The sequence below is a fragment of the Lolium rigidum genome, chromosome 1 (genome assembly GCF_022539505.1).
Source record: "Lolium rigidum isolate FL_2022 chromosome 1, APGP_CSIRO_Lrig_0.1, whole genome shotgun sequence".
Classification (NCBI taxonomy): Eukaryota; Viridiplantae; Streptophyta; class Magnoliopsida; order Poales; family Poaceae; genus Lolium; species Lolium rigidum.
This window is the reverse complement of record NC_061508.1, coordinates 215,108,115-215,126,804: the sequence shown is the minus strand read 5'-3', so window position 1 is coordinate 215,126,804 and position 18,690 is coordinate 215,108,115.

Sequence of the window (18,690 nt, the reverse complement as noted above, 5' to 3'; positions counted from 1 at the left end):
CCTTTTCTATTAACCAACTCTATATGGTTCATCATTAGTATAATTTATATTGCTGATAAGAGTAGCCCCCGAGCATATGGTCGGGTGCTTGCAGCTGGACATAGGCTCCATTTTTCATACTTTTCACCATAGATTGTCTTGATAACTCGAACAAATTTCAACCGTGACATCGGTGCTGACGAAGACTATGTGATGTCGCCTCGGGAAGACACGACTGCTAGTGGACCGCTGTTTTGTGGATCGAAAATCTCTGCTCTTCTCCCACGTCGCACAAGTGGGGCTCGCACGTTCTCCGACATTCCCGGCACACGCGCAGTAACTTCCTTGTTTCCAAAATAAACCGTAAAATATTTTTACCACGCTGCCACATGTAAAGCTGAGATTAATCCACGTATATCCAACGGTGTAGCCACTTCGTCTTGCAGGTTATAAAAAATAACCCTGGATCCCCTTCGCTCCACCGCACGAATCAGTTGCTTCAACCATTGCCCTAGCTTCTCCCCTCCATTCACGTGCACTGCTCCAGAGCTCCTCCTCACCTCCTTCGCGTTCTTGTGTCGCCACCATGCCTCCGTGAACCAAACGCACCAAGAACATCGACGTCGGCGCCTCCGCTCGAGCGGAGAAGGAAAAGGTCTTTGGATGGTAGAGATCTAAATTCTCCAAGCAAGACCACCGCAAGCTCAAGAAGGTGGGTTTGCTAGCGAACGCTGGAGCAATGCAGATCCCAGTAGATGAAGCTACCCCAAATCCTCCCGAGGGTTTTCGGGTAGTTTTCACTAACTTCCTCCTTCGCGGTTTGTCTGTTCCAGTCCACGAATTTCTTCGTGGACTTCTGTTTGTTTATGGGATTCAACTGTATCAGTGGACTCCTAATTATATTCTCCACATATCCAACTTTATCACACTCTGCGAATGCTTCCTTGGCGTCCATCCCCACTAGGGCCTTTGGAAACTCATCTTTTACCTTCGCCAAAACAACTCGAGGAATGCCATCTACAATGTAGGTGGTGTTTGTATCTGTGTGCGATCGGGGGGCGGATATTTTGATCTGAAATTCGTTGATTCCATCCAAGGCTGGCGCAAGAAGTGGATTTACGTCAAGGACGAGTCAACTGGCACCCAACAGTATGCCCTCTCTCCCTTTGACATGTTGCAAGAATATTTGAGGCGCAAGTCTTGGGATGCAGAAGCTACACCCGAAGAATTGGCTGTCACCGAGTCCCTAATTGCTCGGATCGAAGCTCTACAAAATACCCAAGGGCAAGAATTGCTGGGTGTGCAAATCATTGCACATTTTCTACAAATTCGAGTGCATCCATTTCAGGCTCGTGCGAGTCCCCTCTGGCTATACTCCGATGCTGGTGATGCAGCTAGAATTTCCAAAGATATCTCCGTGAAGGACTTGGAGAAACTAGTACGCCGCTTCACTTCGCTCAGCAAAAAGTGTTCAGTTCCTTCCTCCTGCCGTGTGGAACCATTTGGTGGTACCCATGCCCTTCCAGATGTAAGTGTTTTTTCTCGAATTTTTTTTGCTTTACTTTTCTCGCTTATTTTGTACTTCTGTTGTACCACTCTGAGGAATGTAATACTAGTGGAACGGTGTTTCATTGGTGTTATGTCAACGGCTTGCATACTACACCATCCAGTGGTATGATGGGTCACCACACCGGCACATACAAAGACGTGTGCGACTTTCGCTGAGGTCCAAACTTGATCCAAAATATGGTCACCGTCACGAGGACACAGAGTGAACATGGCAGAAATCACTACCGCACCTCCAACCGAAGAAGCACTATGATCAAGCCCCAACTAGATTCACCGCAGGCTGAACCAAGAGCTAATTGGCCAGACCCAAATCAAAACGCCACCCATGACGCTAGATCGGCGGCACCACGGCGGTCACACCACCACCAGCGCGTCAACACCTACACGAATGCGATCTAGACAGAGGGAAAACCACAACCGTGGGAGTAGTTGTAGCAAGGAGCATGCTGCCTACCCTGGCAAGAACGCGCTGGCCCCGGGACCTACTCCAAGCGAGCCAGCAAGGACGTCGTCCACAACAACGCCAGACCATCGCCTACATCGACGACAGACCGCCGGAGACCCTAGAGAGGCAGGGCTCCAACGGCAATAGACACATCCAAGCCCCACTAGTCCAGATCAAGCCTGAAAGAAGGCAGCGATGGTTGGCATGGCGGCAGAGGTGCAGCAAGCAGCCCCCCCCAAACATCCGTACGTCCAGAAGATCTCGATCGGGTCCTGCCAGGCCTAGATCTGGGCCCACAAGCCAAGCTCCGGCCATCACCAAGACCACGTCGGCAGGCATCAGCGAACAGCGCGCCATGAGGCTCCACCGCCGCACGTGCCCACGCAGCTGGCCGTCAAGGTCGAGGCTAGGGACGGAGCTGCATGCATGGTAATGGTGTCAGCTGACACCAATGAATTCTGAAAATTCTTCACTATTTTTGAACTAAACATTGCTTATCAGCAAAGGTGACACCGGTGCTACAAAGGTTGACCCCATTAGATTACTCTATGATCATAAATACACAGTTGCTTTCAATGCACTATTATTCATGATCCTTTGTTTGAGTTACTCTTCATGTTATAACATAGTTGCTAAGTTCTATTGAATTATATCTATCATGCCTATGTTTAGAGTACTTTGATCCTAGCTTACAATGATTTATAATACTTGATCAAGATTGTGTTGGCTTCATGTCACCTCAAAAATTATTTTGTTATCACTTACCTACTCGAGGACGAGCAGGAGTTAAGCTTGGGGATGCTTGATACGTCTCAAACGTATCTATAATTTTTGATGTTCCATGCTTGTTTTACACCAATTCATATATATTTTGTTTACACTTCGTTGCACTTTTACATGATTTCCGGCACTGACCTATTAACAAGATGCCACAGTGTCAGTTCCCTGTTTTCTGCTGTTTTTATATTTCATAAAAGTTGTATAGGAAATATTCTCGGAATTGGACGAAACAAAAGCCCAAGTCAATATTTTACCGAAACGTAGACGAAGTCCAGAGGGGGTCGAAGAGGCGCAGCAGGGCGCCCAAACCACCCCTAGGCGTGGCCTGGACCCGGCACATGCCTAACGTAGGTGTGGCCCCCCCAGGCACCCCACCGACCTAAATTCTCCGTCTATTTATACATCTTCTCGGAAAAATCCTGGATACCCGAGCCTCCATCCACGAAAAGTTTTGTCGCGGCCGCCATCGCTGAACCCATCTCGGGGGTTCTGAAGCTCTTCTCGGCACCCTGCCGGAGGGGGAAATCATCGCCGGAGGCATCTACATCGCCATACCCGCCTTCGAAGTGATGCGTGAGTAGTTCATCCCTAGACTATGGGTCCATAGCAGTAGCTAGATGGTTGTCTTCTTCACTTTGTGCTTTACATATAGATCTTGTGAGCTTCCCTACATGATCAAGATCATCTTTATATAATCATATATGTTGCGTTTGCTGGGATCCGATGAATATTGTATACTATGTTTAGATTTGATTATATATTCATGTCATATGTTATTTGTGTTCTTGCATGCTCTCCGTTGCTAGTAGAAACTCTGGCCAAGTGGATACTTGTGACTCCAAGAGGGGGTATTTATGCTCGATAGTAGGTCCATGCCTCTAGTTTTCTGGGAGAGTGACATTTAAGTTTTAAGATTGTAGATGTGTTGTTGCTACTAGGGAGAAAATAACAATGTTTTATTCGAGGATAATTCTATTGTTTACTTTACACATATTGATTAATGCGATAGTCTGTTGCTTGCAACTTAATACTGAAAGGGGTTCGGACGATAACCTGAAGGTGGATTATTAGTCATAGACACAGTTGGATTACGGTCTATGTATTATGTTGTAATGCTCATATCAAATCTCATAGTAATTATCTTGTCATGTATGGTCGATATTCTATCAATTGTTCAACTGTAATTTGTTCACCCAACATGCTATTTATCTTTATGGAGAGACACCTCTAGTGAACTGTGGACCCCGATCATATTTCCTTTACTGATAAATTCAACTGCAATCATGTTCTGTTTACTTTCTGCAAACATCTCTTTCCACTCGATACGTCTAATCCTTTGTGTTCAGCAAACGGGTGAGATTGACAACCTCACTGCAAGTTGGAGCAAACTACTTTGGTTGTGTTGTGTGCAGTTTCCACGTTGTTGCTGACGCCGGTAGTGCGTCCTACCACTAGTCAGCTAGCAACACTTTCAGAAGTCACTCCTTACTCCTACTGGTCGATTAAACCTTGGTTTCGTACTGAGGGAAAACTTGCTGCTGTGCTCATCGCACCTTCCTCTTGGGGTTTCCCATCCGCTTCCACAACAACGCTCAGCAAGAGTCTGGCGCCATCACCGGAGCACCATTAGGCCTCTCCACCATGAGGAAGGGGACCGCCCCGCCGGCCCGAGAACCGCGCGTGAACGAGGAGAACTGTCGGCACCGCACGGGCTTTTCCTGACGGTTCGCGGCGGCAGGGGAGAGGGGCTATATGGCGGCGGGGCTGGAGGGGGCGGCGCACCACGGGGGGCGACGGGAGCGAGGGTTCGGACGCGTGCGGGCCGGTGGGGAGGGTGGCGGTGCGAGCGGAAGGCGGCTAGGGGAAGGGCGGCGAGCAGGGCGGGGATGCGGCTAGGCAGGCCTATGTCGGCGAGCCAGGGGAGGGGCCATGGAGCTTCTGTCGGCGAACTCATTAGTCCGGCGGCCAGGGTATGGGCGGTGGGCGGTCGACCGCGTTAAGGAGATCTGATTCCCGGGACAATGTTCGCTGGCGAGGAGTTTTGCGTCGAGGCTGTCAGCGTCGACGAGATACGCGTCGGGGCGGTCGGTCGCCGGCGGCCGTCCAGGGGAGGAGCGTCAGGGGAAGGGCGGCCTGCACCAGTGGAGGGGCGCCACGGGAGCGGCGGCGGCCTGCGCCAGGGGAGCGGCGGCGGCCTGCGCCAAGAGAGTACGGCGGTTGCATACGGCAAAGGGGAGGAGTGAGGAGAAGAAAATGAGCTAGAAGAAACATGCGGGCTGGGGTCTGGGGGTCTCTCGCGCGGACCCCGAGGAGTTTTGCGGGATGTGTTCAGCCCGGTCGAGTTGTGAAGCTCGATTTGAGCTTCACAACCCGGCTTGGCTGAGGAGCGTTTTTCGTATGAGGTGGGCTATGCTCGGATGTGTTGGCCCGGGCTAACAAACACATGTATCTTTAAAAATCTCGGTTGAGATGGAATTATCTGAGTTGTCCCGGTCTACCAAACACACCCTAAGTGTCTCCTCTACCAAACCATCTAACAAAAACCGTAAAGAAAACACTACTACACGAAACATTAATGCAAATACTATTTTTTTAAAATATAAATATGGACTAGTATACGGCTAGTTGAAATCTTAGGCTGGTCAATAGTGAGCGGTACCATATACCTCCATACCAAATGAGTAATACACACTTTGAGAAAACTTTAATTATTAATTTAATTTAATAAAAAGATACTTCGTGTAAGATATACTACGTATGTCATAAAGAATGTATCATTAAAAACTTATTTTTAATATAAATCCAAATGATAAATTCTTTTGACGACGGAGTTCAGGTGGAGATGCTCTTGTTGGCCAAATCCTCCACGGAATTCCAGTCTCGCCATGATCCGTTGTGAAGGAGTTAACGACGCGTGTTTTCCGCTTGGATCGTTGGTCTGCGAGATGGGGAGGCGGCGAGGAGGTATAGGAGGGCGATATAGGAGGGTTCCTGGTTGTTGTTGACGCGGAAGAATCTGAATATAGGACGCGGTTGTTCCGATCCAAAGTGAGTCCCGACAAACCAGCTGAACTGACTGATCGATAGAACTGTACATCTTCTCACCCATCGCAAATACTCCGTATCTCTTTCCTTTTCTTCTTTTCCCGCAAAAAACGTGACGTACTCGCTCCTCTCCGAGGTCCGGGCGGGACGACCTTTCGTCAGATCTTGACTCCATGTACGTGGGTGAGGCCACGTTGTGGATCAGCAAGATGCAGTTGGAATTCACGAGGAGCAAGATGGGGGTTTTGTTTTGAAAATTCTATAAATAGTAATCTTTTCGTTCGTAAAACAATGTCTTAACTTTAGATATATCTAGACTAGATATTAAAATATATCTAGATACATCTAGATTTTAGCAAAGTTGAAACATCCTTCTATGAATGGAGGAAGTAAAACACGCATATATTGCGGAGCGATTGGTAGGTCGCACCCTTTTTTGGGCGCCTGGCCGGGTGCCTGGCGATGGGGGCCTTGATCAGGTGGAACGTACCGAAAACCAACTTCAACGCTTCGTTTGGTTGCCCACAAGGGAATTTTGACAGGTCACAGAAAGAATGAGCTTCGGTTGTTTGGTCGGCTGCGTAAACATACTAGCTCAATTCTGATCATCTTGTTGTGCGTTTGGTTGTGTAGCATTGATGCGATATGATAACCCCTTCCCACGAGTGGTGACGTTACCATAGCGTCAAGAACACGGTGACCACGAAAAACAGAAAGAACACCACGAAGAGGAGTAAGAACACCACGAACATACATCAACAACTCGGATAACTGTTCATACAGACCAACGATACGAAAAGTACTAATGTCCATACGACCACGGTACGGACAACTTCAAACTACATCGATCACTTGTCACCTTCGTCAAACCTATTCATTTACTCATGGTGTTGCGGGCACCGACCAACAATCTCGCGGCAAGCGTAGTCGAAGACCACCACTTTGTACTCCCTTGCACTCAGCTTCCTGAAGAAGAACAACATTTAGCCAATCTTCAGGTTGTGGGTCACGGCGAAGTCTGTCCAGCCAGCTTCCAGGACGGTCTTGCCACTAACATCCCTGATGTTCATCTCCCACTGCCACCCTGTGGTGGCCTTGACGATCATCTTCCTCGGCACCGGGGCAAGATAAGGCATGAAGGCATCTGGGAGAGGGAGCACTCTGATCCCTGGAGCCATGAGCACCTTGTAGAAGTGGGTAGGCAACACATCCTCGTGGAAGTGGCCAACAAACGGTCATCCTCCCCTAGGTCTCTTGCTTGGGTTCTCTTCAGGTACCTCCACAAACACTTTCAGATGCAGAGTCTATAGAAAAAAAGGAAATGTGAGGCCATGTTGGATAAGTGGCCACTATACCAATATGATTTCATACACAAATGACCTTGCGGCAAAAATTAATCTTTCCGACCAAGTGATATGCCATTGTTGATTGTCCTCTCCTGATTGTCATTGCCATCAAGTAACTTCATGATCTCCTTACTAAACTCAACTTGGCTTCTCATTTCCTCAACATCGCTTTATTTCCTCTCCTCATTGTCATTGTCATTAACTAACTTCATGATCTCCTTACTAGACTCAACTTGGTTTATCATTTACCCAACATCGTTTTCGTTATACATTCCCTAAAGTGAAGCTATTGCCTTCTTCATTGCTTTAGGAAATTCATGATCTGCCCACACAAAGCCACATTCCACCTAATGAAATATAATGGGAAAATAAACAATGCGCTAAAGTTTTCGTTAATAAACACAATGCTTCAAATTTATTTTGCACACTCATTAACTTTCAAGACTAAATAAGAGCACTAAACAGAATAACGAGTTAAGAAACGATTTGCACTTACGCATAGTAATTAGCTCTCACAACATAAACTTAACCAAAGTAGTAAATAAATAACCATAAAGCATAAAACTCACATCCTTGTGTGGGAAGTGATAGAAACGCCTCCCAATGTTTATGCCTTCAAATGCAACACACTTCTCCGCCGGATCCTTATGGATGTGACACACGTACATGGATTTAGCCGCAACTCTGCTGAAATTCTTATCGCAGATCTCCACCGGTGCAAAGTCTAGCCCGGTGAACTTACACATCCATGCGAATAAACAGAAAATCGAAGGTCAATCGAACATCCAAAGAAAAACCCCCAATTCGGAACCGTGGCACCGCGAATGGGAACAATGGCACAACAAATGTGAACAAATAGAAAATTGAAGGACTCACATCGATGAAGTCCTCGAAACTCTGGTTGTCGATCTAGGAATCCATTGTTGTGGTCGAAGTGACGTCCGAACTAAGATGATGCAAAACTAAGATTATGCAACCTACGTCTGATCGTTTGGTAAATATTGGCGCGAGATAGAGAGTGTGAGATGTGGGAAGTAGTGAAAAACCCGCCTAGATCGGGTGCACATGCTCTGTTATGACTTTTGAGCACTGCAGATACTAGTGACATTGTGTCGCCCAAAATTTTGTGCACGTCATGAATAATATCAGCTGGTCTATTTAATCCCCACCCGCCTCTAGCTAGCTTCCCCCTTCTTCCATCCGAAAATCCCCAAAGCAACAATTGTCGGCGCGTCCCCCACCTAGTAGCTCGAGATGAGCTTCCCTAGAGAAGAAGGCAAAGACTGTGGCCTTCGCGATGCCGACTCCCCCAACAATTGCAACATGGCCTTGTTGTCGTTGACTCCTATCTCCCCCAGTAGAAACAGAACAATGACAATATCGTCGACTCCGGCATGGCCCAACAGCAGCAGAAGAAGAATATCGACCTTGATGTGGACTCTAGCGTGTCCAATCAACAACAGAAGGAGAACAACGGCCTCGATGTGGAATCCTGTGTTGCCCATCAGCAGTAGAAGGAGCACACTTCAACCTCGATGTGGACTCCTCCAGCGTAGCCACCAAGCAGAAGCAACATGTGCCCCCCCCCCCCCCCACCACCACCACCACATCCGAGTTGAGGCATTCGAGGTCGGTACTCACAGTGGTTTCCGTTGTGCCTACCCCCAATGCCAGGGAAATATGTTGTGTTCTGGTCTGGACCTAGCCTGAGCTCCAAGGGTGGTGGTTTCGGGTTTGGGTGAAAACTTTGCAGGACCTTTTCTCTGCCGACGACGATGGCACGTTCCTGCATCATTCACCTTCTTGGAGGCGTCGCCGCAAGACCCCCCTCCTTCGGTTCCTCAAGCTCTGCTAGGTGGCCGGCCCATCGTTGAGTTCCCCCTTGGGTTGCAGCCTTGGTGCGGTGCAGGTTTGACGGTGTGGACACGTTCGTGATTGCTCCGGTGCAACATACGACAAGGCTCTCTCTTCATGGATCAAGCTCGTGCTTCGGCTTGACTTTTCTGTGTTGTCCTTCTGGTGTGGGTTTTGGTGTGAGCTTGGCACGTGTGTTGTATTTCTCATGGTAAGTGTTGCGGGTTGATGGTTTCGTTAATTCAAAGTCGGGCTCATTTCGAGCCTTCCCTGAAAGACGGCAGGCGCCTCGCCGATCAACCGGGCAGGCGAGCGTTGGCGGCTGTCCGGAGCGCGGGCAACCTTGTGTGGCACTTCTTCATTAGAGCATCTCCAACAGACGCCGCTCAAACGCGCACGCGCGGTAAAAACCGTCGGTTTAGCACGTCGGCGCCAAAATATATCGCTCTAGCAGACGCGCGCTAATTTTTTTCTACAGCATCCGAAATTGCGGCCAACACGCTGGATATTTGGTGCACGCGGCACTACGCGTGGTAAAGAAAAAAGGCGAGCATGCGAAGCTAACTGTCGCTCTAAAACTTCTGTGCGCCGCTCTGCCGCCAACGAAACCTCCACCCCTTTCTCCTCTAGCGGCTTTACGACGCCTACCAGGCGACTCCGACACGGAAAAAGACGACGCGTCATTTGTAGTTGTTATATTTCATTTATTAGTTTGTTGTATTAATTAACAATAAAATTTTATTTGATAGTGTTGTAATAAACTATTTTTATTTTATTTGATCTCCATAGGGTTTTCTAGTTGTTGAATTCTGTTTCTGCATGCGTCAGCACGGTGCATTTTACAGCGCCCGAAAAAGACGCGTTTTGTGCGTGCTATATTTTACCGCATCTGGTGAAGCCCAACGCAACCGCGCGCTAAAACAGGGAAAATAGCGTTGTAAAATATTTTTAGGGCACGTCTGTTGGAGATGCTCTTAGGCACTAGGGCGGGCTGGTTTTGTTTCGCACTTCGCCATCGCTGTTTCTTCTTTTTACATATAAGTGTAAATTAAAACAAGATCAACTGCAAGATAATTGAGCCAATAATCTTCAAGGAATGGCTAACCGTGAAAACAAGTATCCTCTAGCGTTACCTTACTGAATTGCATGAACATAAAATTGAAAAGATTGGTAGTCGATATACACTCATACTTTCAGGCTCCTTTTGGTCTTATAAGCTCTAATTCAAAGTTAGTGGTAAATATTATTTACTACAATTTGTCTTCACTTCCATATTAAAATTAGAAATCTTATTAAAGTATAGGTGTATTTATTTTAGAGTTCGCCCGACTTCAATTCGTTTTCGTCCTCCGCCACTGGTAACGGCATAATGCCAAAAGACATAAAAATGAAAGCCCAAAGAAAACCTCAGTCGAACTCAACAATGAAGCGACAGGGAACTACCGCCACCAATGGCCACACCTGTTCTACAAATAGATTCTCCTATAAACGATGCACACGACATGAAAACAGTGCACAAAACACCATCATCGCGTGTTCATCAGATTATATATTTTCACCCAATAAACTCTAGACAATGCCGTCAACAAGTATATGAATACATATCTGCCATGGCCAGGTCACACCTAAGATTTCCACCTCGGAAATGGAGACATGGTGCCAAAAGAACACCACTAAGAACAAAGTTATCTTGTCCCCCCCCCCCCCACATCCACTGGTCTATCGGGTGCAACCATCTCGATACCCCCCCCCCCCCCCATATCATTGTCAGCACCACAGTAATCACTGGTAAAGAAGCCATGATCGACATAATCAGTGGTGCACACAAAAGTGAGTCCTCAAGATGTGTCTCCTCGAAACCACATAGGCAGAATCGCCCATAATATGATAGTTCTGCTAAATGGAGAGGGGTATATCTTCAGGCAGTCAAGTCTCCGGTGCACCCGGGAAGTCCTCCGGCTCCATCCAAAGAAGAACTCACTGCCCTTAACGCACACGACGTCGACCGTCATTGGTGCTGCTTTCGTGAAGCCAGCCCCTGTGTGAGGACAATGATGATTGTTGACCCAGCGGTGGTCGCCGAGCACCTAGACGGACCACATCGCATGCACCATTGTAGTATTTCCAGACCATTTTGTAGAGTAGATCCATGAGTAAAATGAAAGTCGTGTTCGTTGTAGGCGTTCGCCATGAGTAGAACCTCCAGCATGCTCATGCCAAGGCTTGGAGACTTGGATCTTTGAAGACATCCAAGCCTGTATCGTGTGGAGATGGAGAACTCTTTTATTTAAGAGAATTCAAAGATGCTTAGTCCGGATTGCTAAATTTATTCACACTGCTAGCTAAGTGCAGTCATTTTGATCGCTAATTCCATGAAAATATTGTTTTAAACACAAAGCCTTAGCAAAACTTTAAATTAATTAAGCCAAGAATGGCAGATACAAGGTGGCAGATACAAGGTGCTGGAAGTTCATCTTACAACTCACACAGAGCAAGAAAATAAGCAAGACAATAAGCAAGAAACACCGCTAAAGAACGAAGCCTTCATCCATCCGCGCGATCAAAATCTTGGAGCAAAAGCCGTGGAAGTAGGCATGTCACTAGAGAAGGACATTGTCTTTGCCTAGTACCGACTAGCCGTCGTTGTCGTGGCATCCGCCTCCGCCTCCAAAGAAGGCCCCTGCATTCTCACCCAGGCTCGAAGGGCGTCCTACCGTCGAAGGTGGAGCCGCTCACCCTAGAGCACACATAAAACCACAAGATAGGATGCCAAGGAGAAGAGCATCGAGAAGGGCCAACCCTTCACATGCACTACACATAAACATCGCCAACCGTTGTGTCGGCTACCACAAATATGTAAGCTATGGATGAAGTCACCTAACGAAGACATGGCAAGGAGACAGCAGGACCACCGGTGGAAGGTGAGAGCCAACCAAGATAGAACACCACCACCAAAAACCATGCCGCCACTAGGTGCCCACAGAACACCTCATTCACCTTCCCGCCATACCAAGGTGACTCCTCCAAGGAAGGAACGGCGCCAGAACACCACCGCCGCCTAATTACATGATTTAGGGTTTTCACCCAGGAGGGGAGAGGAACGGCATGGGGTTGGACATTGATGTCATCTCTAAGGAGGGGAAAGCACCCTAAGCACCATCGCCGTCGTGGCCGCCATAGCCGGCAAAGGTTTCCCCTGGACCAAAGCCCCAACCCTAGGCTCCACAACTGCGCTTTAGATCCGGCGAGGCTAGATCTAGCAGCAATGGTCGGAGGGTGACATGGCGACCCACCCGCACAGAGATTCCAATCATCCTCTCCTCGCCACCACTGTGGCCGAGAAGAAGGCTGCCAACACCAGCGAACGCCTACTGCCTACGTACCGGGCGCTGACGCCCCAGATGCCAGAGCTCTCCACGATAGGAGCGAAGCGGGGAATCCCCTCCGCCACCATCTCTGGCGGCTACTCGTGGGTTTCCCGATGGTCACCTCCGGCAGAGGTGAGGGAGATGAAGGGGAGGGGACAAGCTAGTGGCAGCTAGGGTTCCTCACTCTAGAGTGGAGCTACTGGAGAGGGCGAGCGACCCGTTTTTTTTTTGGCTTATTCAAACTGTGGTTTGATGTTATCGTTCACTTTTCTGAATTTTTGTTTTTTACTTTATTTAAGAAACTAATTTCTTATTTACGTAGCTAAGTCTATTATTTTCCTCAAATAAAAAAAACTAATAATAATGAACCCAGCGAGATACTCAAGGCATGTACAATAATGATGACTGAGCTATCTGTAAAGGATAGTTATAGGTGATTTTGATGATGTGGAGGAAGGAGAATGAGGAGAGAGAAAGAGGTTATTTGTAAAGTTCTAGACAGTCTCTAAGCTTCTTACAGATAGCTTACAGACAGTATTTTTATTATTATATAAAGGGTGTCTGTAATTTATACTCACATGTAGCTATGTAGCTATGGCTAAAAATAGATAACTTCCAAAAAAGACTATTGTATATATTGTCTATATCATTGTCTATGACTTTTAAACTTAAGGCTTCAGGCCTTGGCTTTATAGATAAAGCTATGATCGGCGGCGTCCAATACAACTCACCCACACACATAAGATAACCACCTCAGGTACATAACACGAGTTGTAACATCCCAAATTTTAAAACAAAGAGAAAATGAATTTTCCTATTTTCAAAATTTAGAGCTAACAAAAAAATTATTTAATTTCCATGTGTTGCATAATATGGATGCATGATTGTATGACTTTGCCATGCTTTGTGATTGAATTACATCATCTCTAAAACCTAACCATGATCCTTTGAGATCAAAGAGAAGAAAAGAGGAAGAATAGAAAAATGCACACCACCTCACATGTGTGGCATATATATAGCTATAATGGCAAAACTTGACCTATGCCACTATACTTTACCCAAATGGTTTGAAACCATCACTACACTTAACCTAACACACAAGGAACCCAAATTAGTGACCTTAGGTCAAAGGAAAGGAAAAGAAAAGAAAAGAAAAACATGAAACTCACATATGTGGGTATATGGCCAAATTGAAAATTTGAGCCTAAGCCCTACTCCTTTGTTGGAAATGATGAAACACAATCCTAAACTCAAATAATACGTAAGAACACAACACCACACCTTTTGGGTTCAAAGAAAGTCAAAGGAAAAGAAATAGAAAAATACAAATAATCACACTCATGTGCTTATGGCCAAATTTTGCAAATCCTTAACCTAGGACAATTTGGCTTGTGCCATTGGTTGGAGAATGTTACTAAACACTTAAGAACACCATTTGAATCAAAGAAACTCAAATCAAATCAAATTTGAATTCAAAATGAGCTCACATAAGATAATGGTCAAAACTGCCAATTATATCATGACACCTACTTTGAGCCCCTGGATTAAGAGTTTTCTAAACTAAAACCTCCCAACTCTTTGCACCTCATCCAAGACCTCGTCAAGGTGAACAACTTTGGTAAAACACACCCCTGCAAATTCGTTCCCAATTTTAAATTATCATCAAGCCAAGTGGCAACATTGAAACAAAAACAAGATCATACACATTTTGAATTTTTGCAAACCAACTCAACTTTGCACCCCACCCCCACCATTGTGTGCCAAATATTATATGAATCAACTCCACCAAAATTCATTTCAAAATTTGAAAGTTTGCTTCTTGAGGCCATTGTGTCGAACACTTGGTGGGCAGGAATCAAATAAAACCAAATTCACTATTTCAAATAGTGCTCTGGCCCAAATTTGATTTGCCTTTGATCTTCCCTTGTCTCCTTGTCCCCTCCAACACATTGTCCCCACCTTGCAACCCTAGACATGGCCAACATGGCAATGCCATGCCCATGCCGGCCATCAATGGCATTGCACCATGCCATCCCTAGCCCCTCTCTTCTCTAGCCTTGCCAACCTTGTCCCTCTGCTCCTCCTGGCTCTACTGGACATGCCTATACTCGACTTGGTCGGAGAGGAGCACCGCAGCGCCTGGAACGCGCCATGTCCGCGACGCCCAGAACGTGTTAGGGTGCGCATGGACACGCCCTGGACACGACAGAGCATCATCGAACGCCGTCGACTCAGCCCTCCTCTCGCCCTCTCCCTTCTCCCACGTGCTCACCAGGACGACAGCTACCCGCCAGACATGCTCCCTTGCCCGCGCGAGCGCTGTAGCCGTAGCCATCATCGACGCCTGCCGCCACGGCCACGCCGACCGTCGCATGCTCCCGACCGCGTTAGGCACCGCCCAGCTGCGCCATTACCACCAGGAGGACCGCCAGGACATGCTGAACAGCACCACGCCCTCGCCTAGCTCGCTAGCGCTCTGTAACGCCCGCGCCATGGTAGACCCTCTCCGCAGCCCACGGCCTCGCTCCGCCACTATAAAAGGGGCACTCCCCCGCTCATTTCTTCCACACCACCTCGCTCCCCTCTTCTCCCTCGACCTCCTCGACCACCTCCCCTCCTCCATTAGTCACCACGCCGCCCCAATTTCACCACCGGAGGCCGCCGGAGACGCTAAAGACCGAGCCCTCGAATTCGTCCACCTCAGGAGCCGCCGCGACCCTCCCTCGACTCGCCGTCGTCGCCTTAGTCGTTTGCCCGCCTCGCTGACCTCGCTGGACGCCGGTAAGGACCTCCCCTGGACCCCCTGGTCGCCGGTAGGGTTTGGACCTTGCCGGAGCTCGTCGCCGACGAGGACGAACAACAGCCGTCCGATCTCCTTAAATCCCACGGCCCCCATTCACACATACCGGTTCGTCGGTTTAAAACGCTGACAGGTGGGGCAATACCTGTCAGGCGGCCAGCTCGTGCAAGACACGCAGCTGGGCCGACCCATTTTCTTTTCTCTGTTGAGCCCAAGTTCGTTTCCCGCGCTGGCCCGGTAATTCAAATTTGACTATTCCAATTTAATTCAAAAACCTACTGATGCTATGTTCAAATTTAAATAGGAACAAATCTACTTGGCCAAATTTAACAAATTTTATATATTTGGAAAGCTTAGGAAATTATCTAAATAACTACACTGGTCTCAACCCTAGATTCGTTGTAGAAATAATGTGGTAAAAATAACAAGGCATGGCCTTTTCAAACTTCAAATATTATTTAAAAATCAACCATAAATGATTTTGAGTTGATTCCAACTCTCAAAAATCAAATTTCATCTTGTCTATCTGAATATGTAAAAATATGATATAGTTACTGCATATGATCATGGTCTAGATTAAATAATGGCTATATGGCTATTTCTAGTCCATTTAAATTGGCAAAACTATTTATTAAATCATATGAGAGTTAGTTCTCTCATTTAAATCATTGTCCCAAGTAATTCAATATGAGGTAGGGACCTTGGTCTATATTATCTCATGTGATATTATTTGGTGATATTAACTTGTTAATGAGATAGTATTAAATTGCATGAGGTATATTACCTCATTTAATCATTTTCCCAAATGATGATTATGAAGTGTTGACCCTAGTCAACATGGGTTCATACATTATTATTTGAGGATATTAAATCTTAACAAGATTCAATGAGAAGAAATTATTTCTCAAAGAACTAAATAGAAACCCTAATCAATATTTGTAATGAGAGGAAATTATTTTTCTTAAGAAGAAAACAAAGTCAACCAACACGATCATAATGTGGTGATAGCTTGTGTGAACCAATGGTGTGCTTAGCCTAGCTCTTAAGCTTTGTTTGGTGATTGTGTACCTCGTATCCGTTTTTAGACGCTAGTACCGAGGAGTACCAGGAGGAGGAGGAGGAGGAGGAGGTCTACTTCCAGGGAGAAGAAGACCACTTTGATCAGTACACCATCCAAGGCAAGCTAATATTCTTGCAAAGTGCAAAGCTCTACCAAAGCAAGGCACGCTCACCTATTACTTTATGCTTCATGATCCAATCCCAAGTTTTATTCTTACAAGCTTTTACTTTGATTATTAAAGCTTACTTTTATAGTTAACTTTGGTCTAAATATAGAGTACTACAAGAGTATCAAATTTAGCCTAGAGAGCTACAAGATAGATAGCACCCCTCATGACTAGTTGCTAGTGCTAACAAATAAAATTGACTACTCTAGATGGGAACATGTGAAATGAAATGACTTTGAAAGAATTTGAAGGTGAATGTGACTTGAATGACATGATGAATTTGATAAAAACTGATGGTTGGGTTCAGATGCGATACCATTCCAATTATTTAGTACCCCCACAATACCTGATTATGGGTAGGGCTTAACTGGAAGTTTATGTATCTTAGTATGGGTTCCCTCTAAACAAGCGTCATAGGGGTTATGCCGAGGCTGCCTCCGTTGAAAGTGAAATGATGTGAAATGACGTGAAATGAGGTGAATGTCCGGCCCAAGCCCTGTGCAGTTCCCAGGCTGATGGTTTGTCTTCACTGGGAGGCCAAGCTCATGGGGAGAGGTGCCTATACTAGGGTATGTAAGTGAAAGGTTATGGTTGATGATCCACGTACTGAGTTACGATTATTCAGGGTTATCCCTGACGGATGTAATCAAAAGTTGTGGCACAAGTGTACAACCTCTGCAGAGTGTCAACCAATTCGAATAGCCGTGTCCACGGTTACGGACGATTGAAAAGGCCATACTGTTCCGTTGTCAGATGTTTTCGTAAAGAGGAATGATTAATTGAAATGGTGACTTGACTTGAATCACAACTGAGTTGTGGGAATGACACTAATGTTCCCACTTGAGTTAGTTAGCAATTGAAGAGTCTTTTACTAAATGCTTATGAACTAAAATTGGCTTTATGCAAATAAACTTAGAGCTTAGCACCCCATTACTAAAATTGATAATACTTACACTAGTATTAGTTTGCGAGTACTTTAAAGTACTCACGGCTGTGTCCCTGGCTATTCAAATGGCCAGACTATGAAGAGGAGCAGCAGTATCAAGATGACGGACAGCATGACGTCTACGACAACTAGGAGTATCTTCTGACGTCAAGCGTTGGCCTGTGGATTAGATAGTCCACTACTACTACGCTTCCGCTATGTAATGTGTTCGTTGGTCATTAGATCAACTATTTGTGTAATATTGGATCATGTGATCTATATTTGTAAGACGACTATGGTTTGTAATGAATGATGACTTATGATATCAACTGTTATGTCTCGCAACAACAATCTTCCTGGGATTGCGATGTATGGCATAATAGGCATCCGGACTTAAAAATCCGGCTGTTGACAAGTTGGTATCAGAGCCATTGTTTGACCTTAGGAGACCCTAGTTAGAATGGACGTCCGAAAAACTTAGTTTCAAAACAAATGAAGTGAATATTTCTGAAAACTTATTCTCACTCTTATCCTTGAGATCTTTTCAAAAGGAGAAATCCATGCTCTACTTTTCCTTGTAATTCTACATAAAAGTTTGCACACTTGACCACTTCACTAACTTACTCATCCTAATTGCTCACAGATGGAGTACAAATGTGAGTCCTACCAGCTTGGCCACGGAGGAGACCTAATGTTCGAGAAGGATCTGGAGAAACTAGTTGAATATCTAGGATGCCCGTATCCCAAGTTCTTTGGAGTGCCACTCAACAATGCATCGGGAAGACAACCTCGGTGGGAAGTTACTGCAGATCTGAGAGGAAAGCTAGGAGCCCCAATATGGGAAACCATATGTTTTTCTGTAACAGGGAACTCTTGGAAGGATGGAATAGCCAAAGCCATGCAGGAAGCAATTGCCCGTCTGTGTGGACAAAATGAGAATGAGATCAAGAACACTCGCTTTGTTTACTACCCAAGACATGACCCCATGGGAAGACCACTAACCATGCCACCGCACCCGGAGATGAACTACTATGTCGCATGCCTGGACTTCCTGCTTCACAAGACCCGCAAGGAGTTGGACAACGCCCGCGCCTTTCGCTAAGCACATTACCCATGAAGATGAAGAACCCACCAGGAAGATTAGTATCACTAAATCACTTGAGTAGGTGTGAGTTTGTATCGGTCCCCTTGTATCGTAGAGCGAATGAATGGTTCTTCAAACCAACGGTGTGTTAGATTTGTAATGTGTGATGTTTGGTATGAATAAAAAAGTGTTGTTGGTTTTTACCCCCTCAACACTACTCAAGTTTTCAAGTTTTGAACTTTTTAAACTGAAACCAAACAAACCATAGA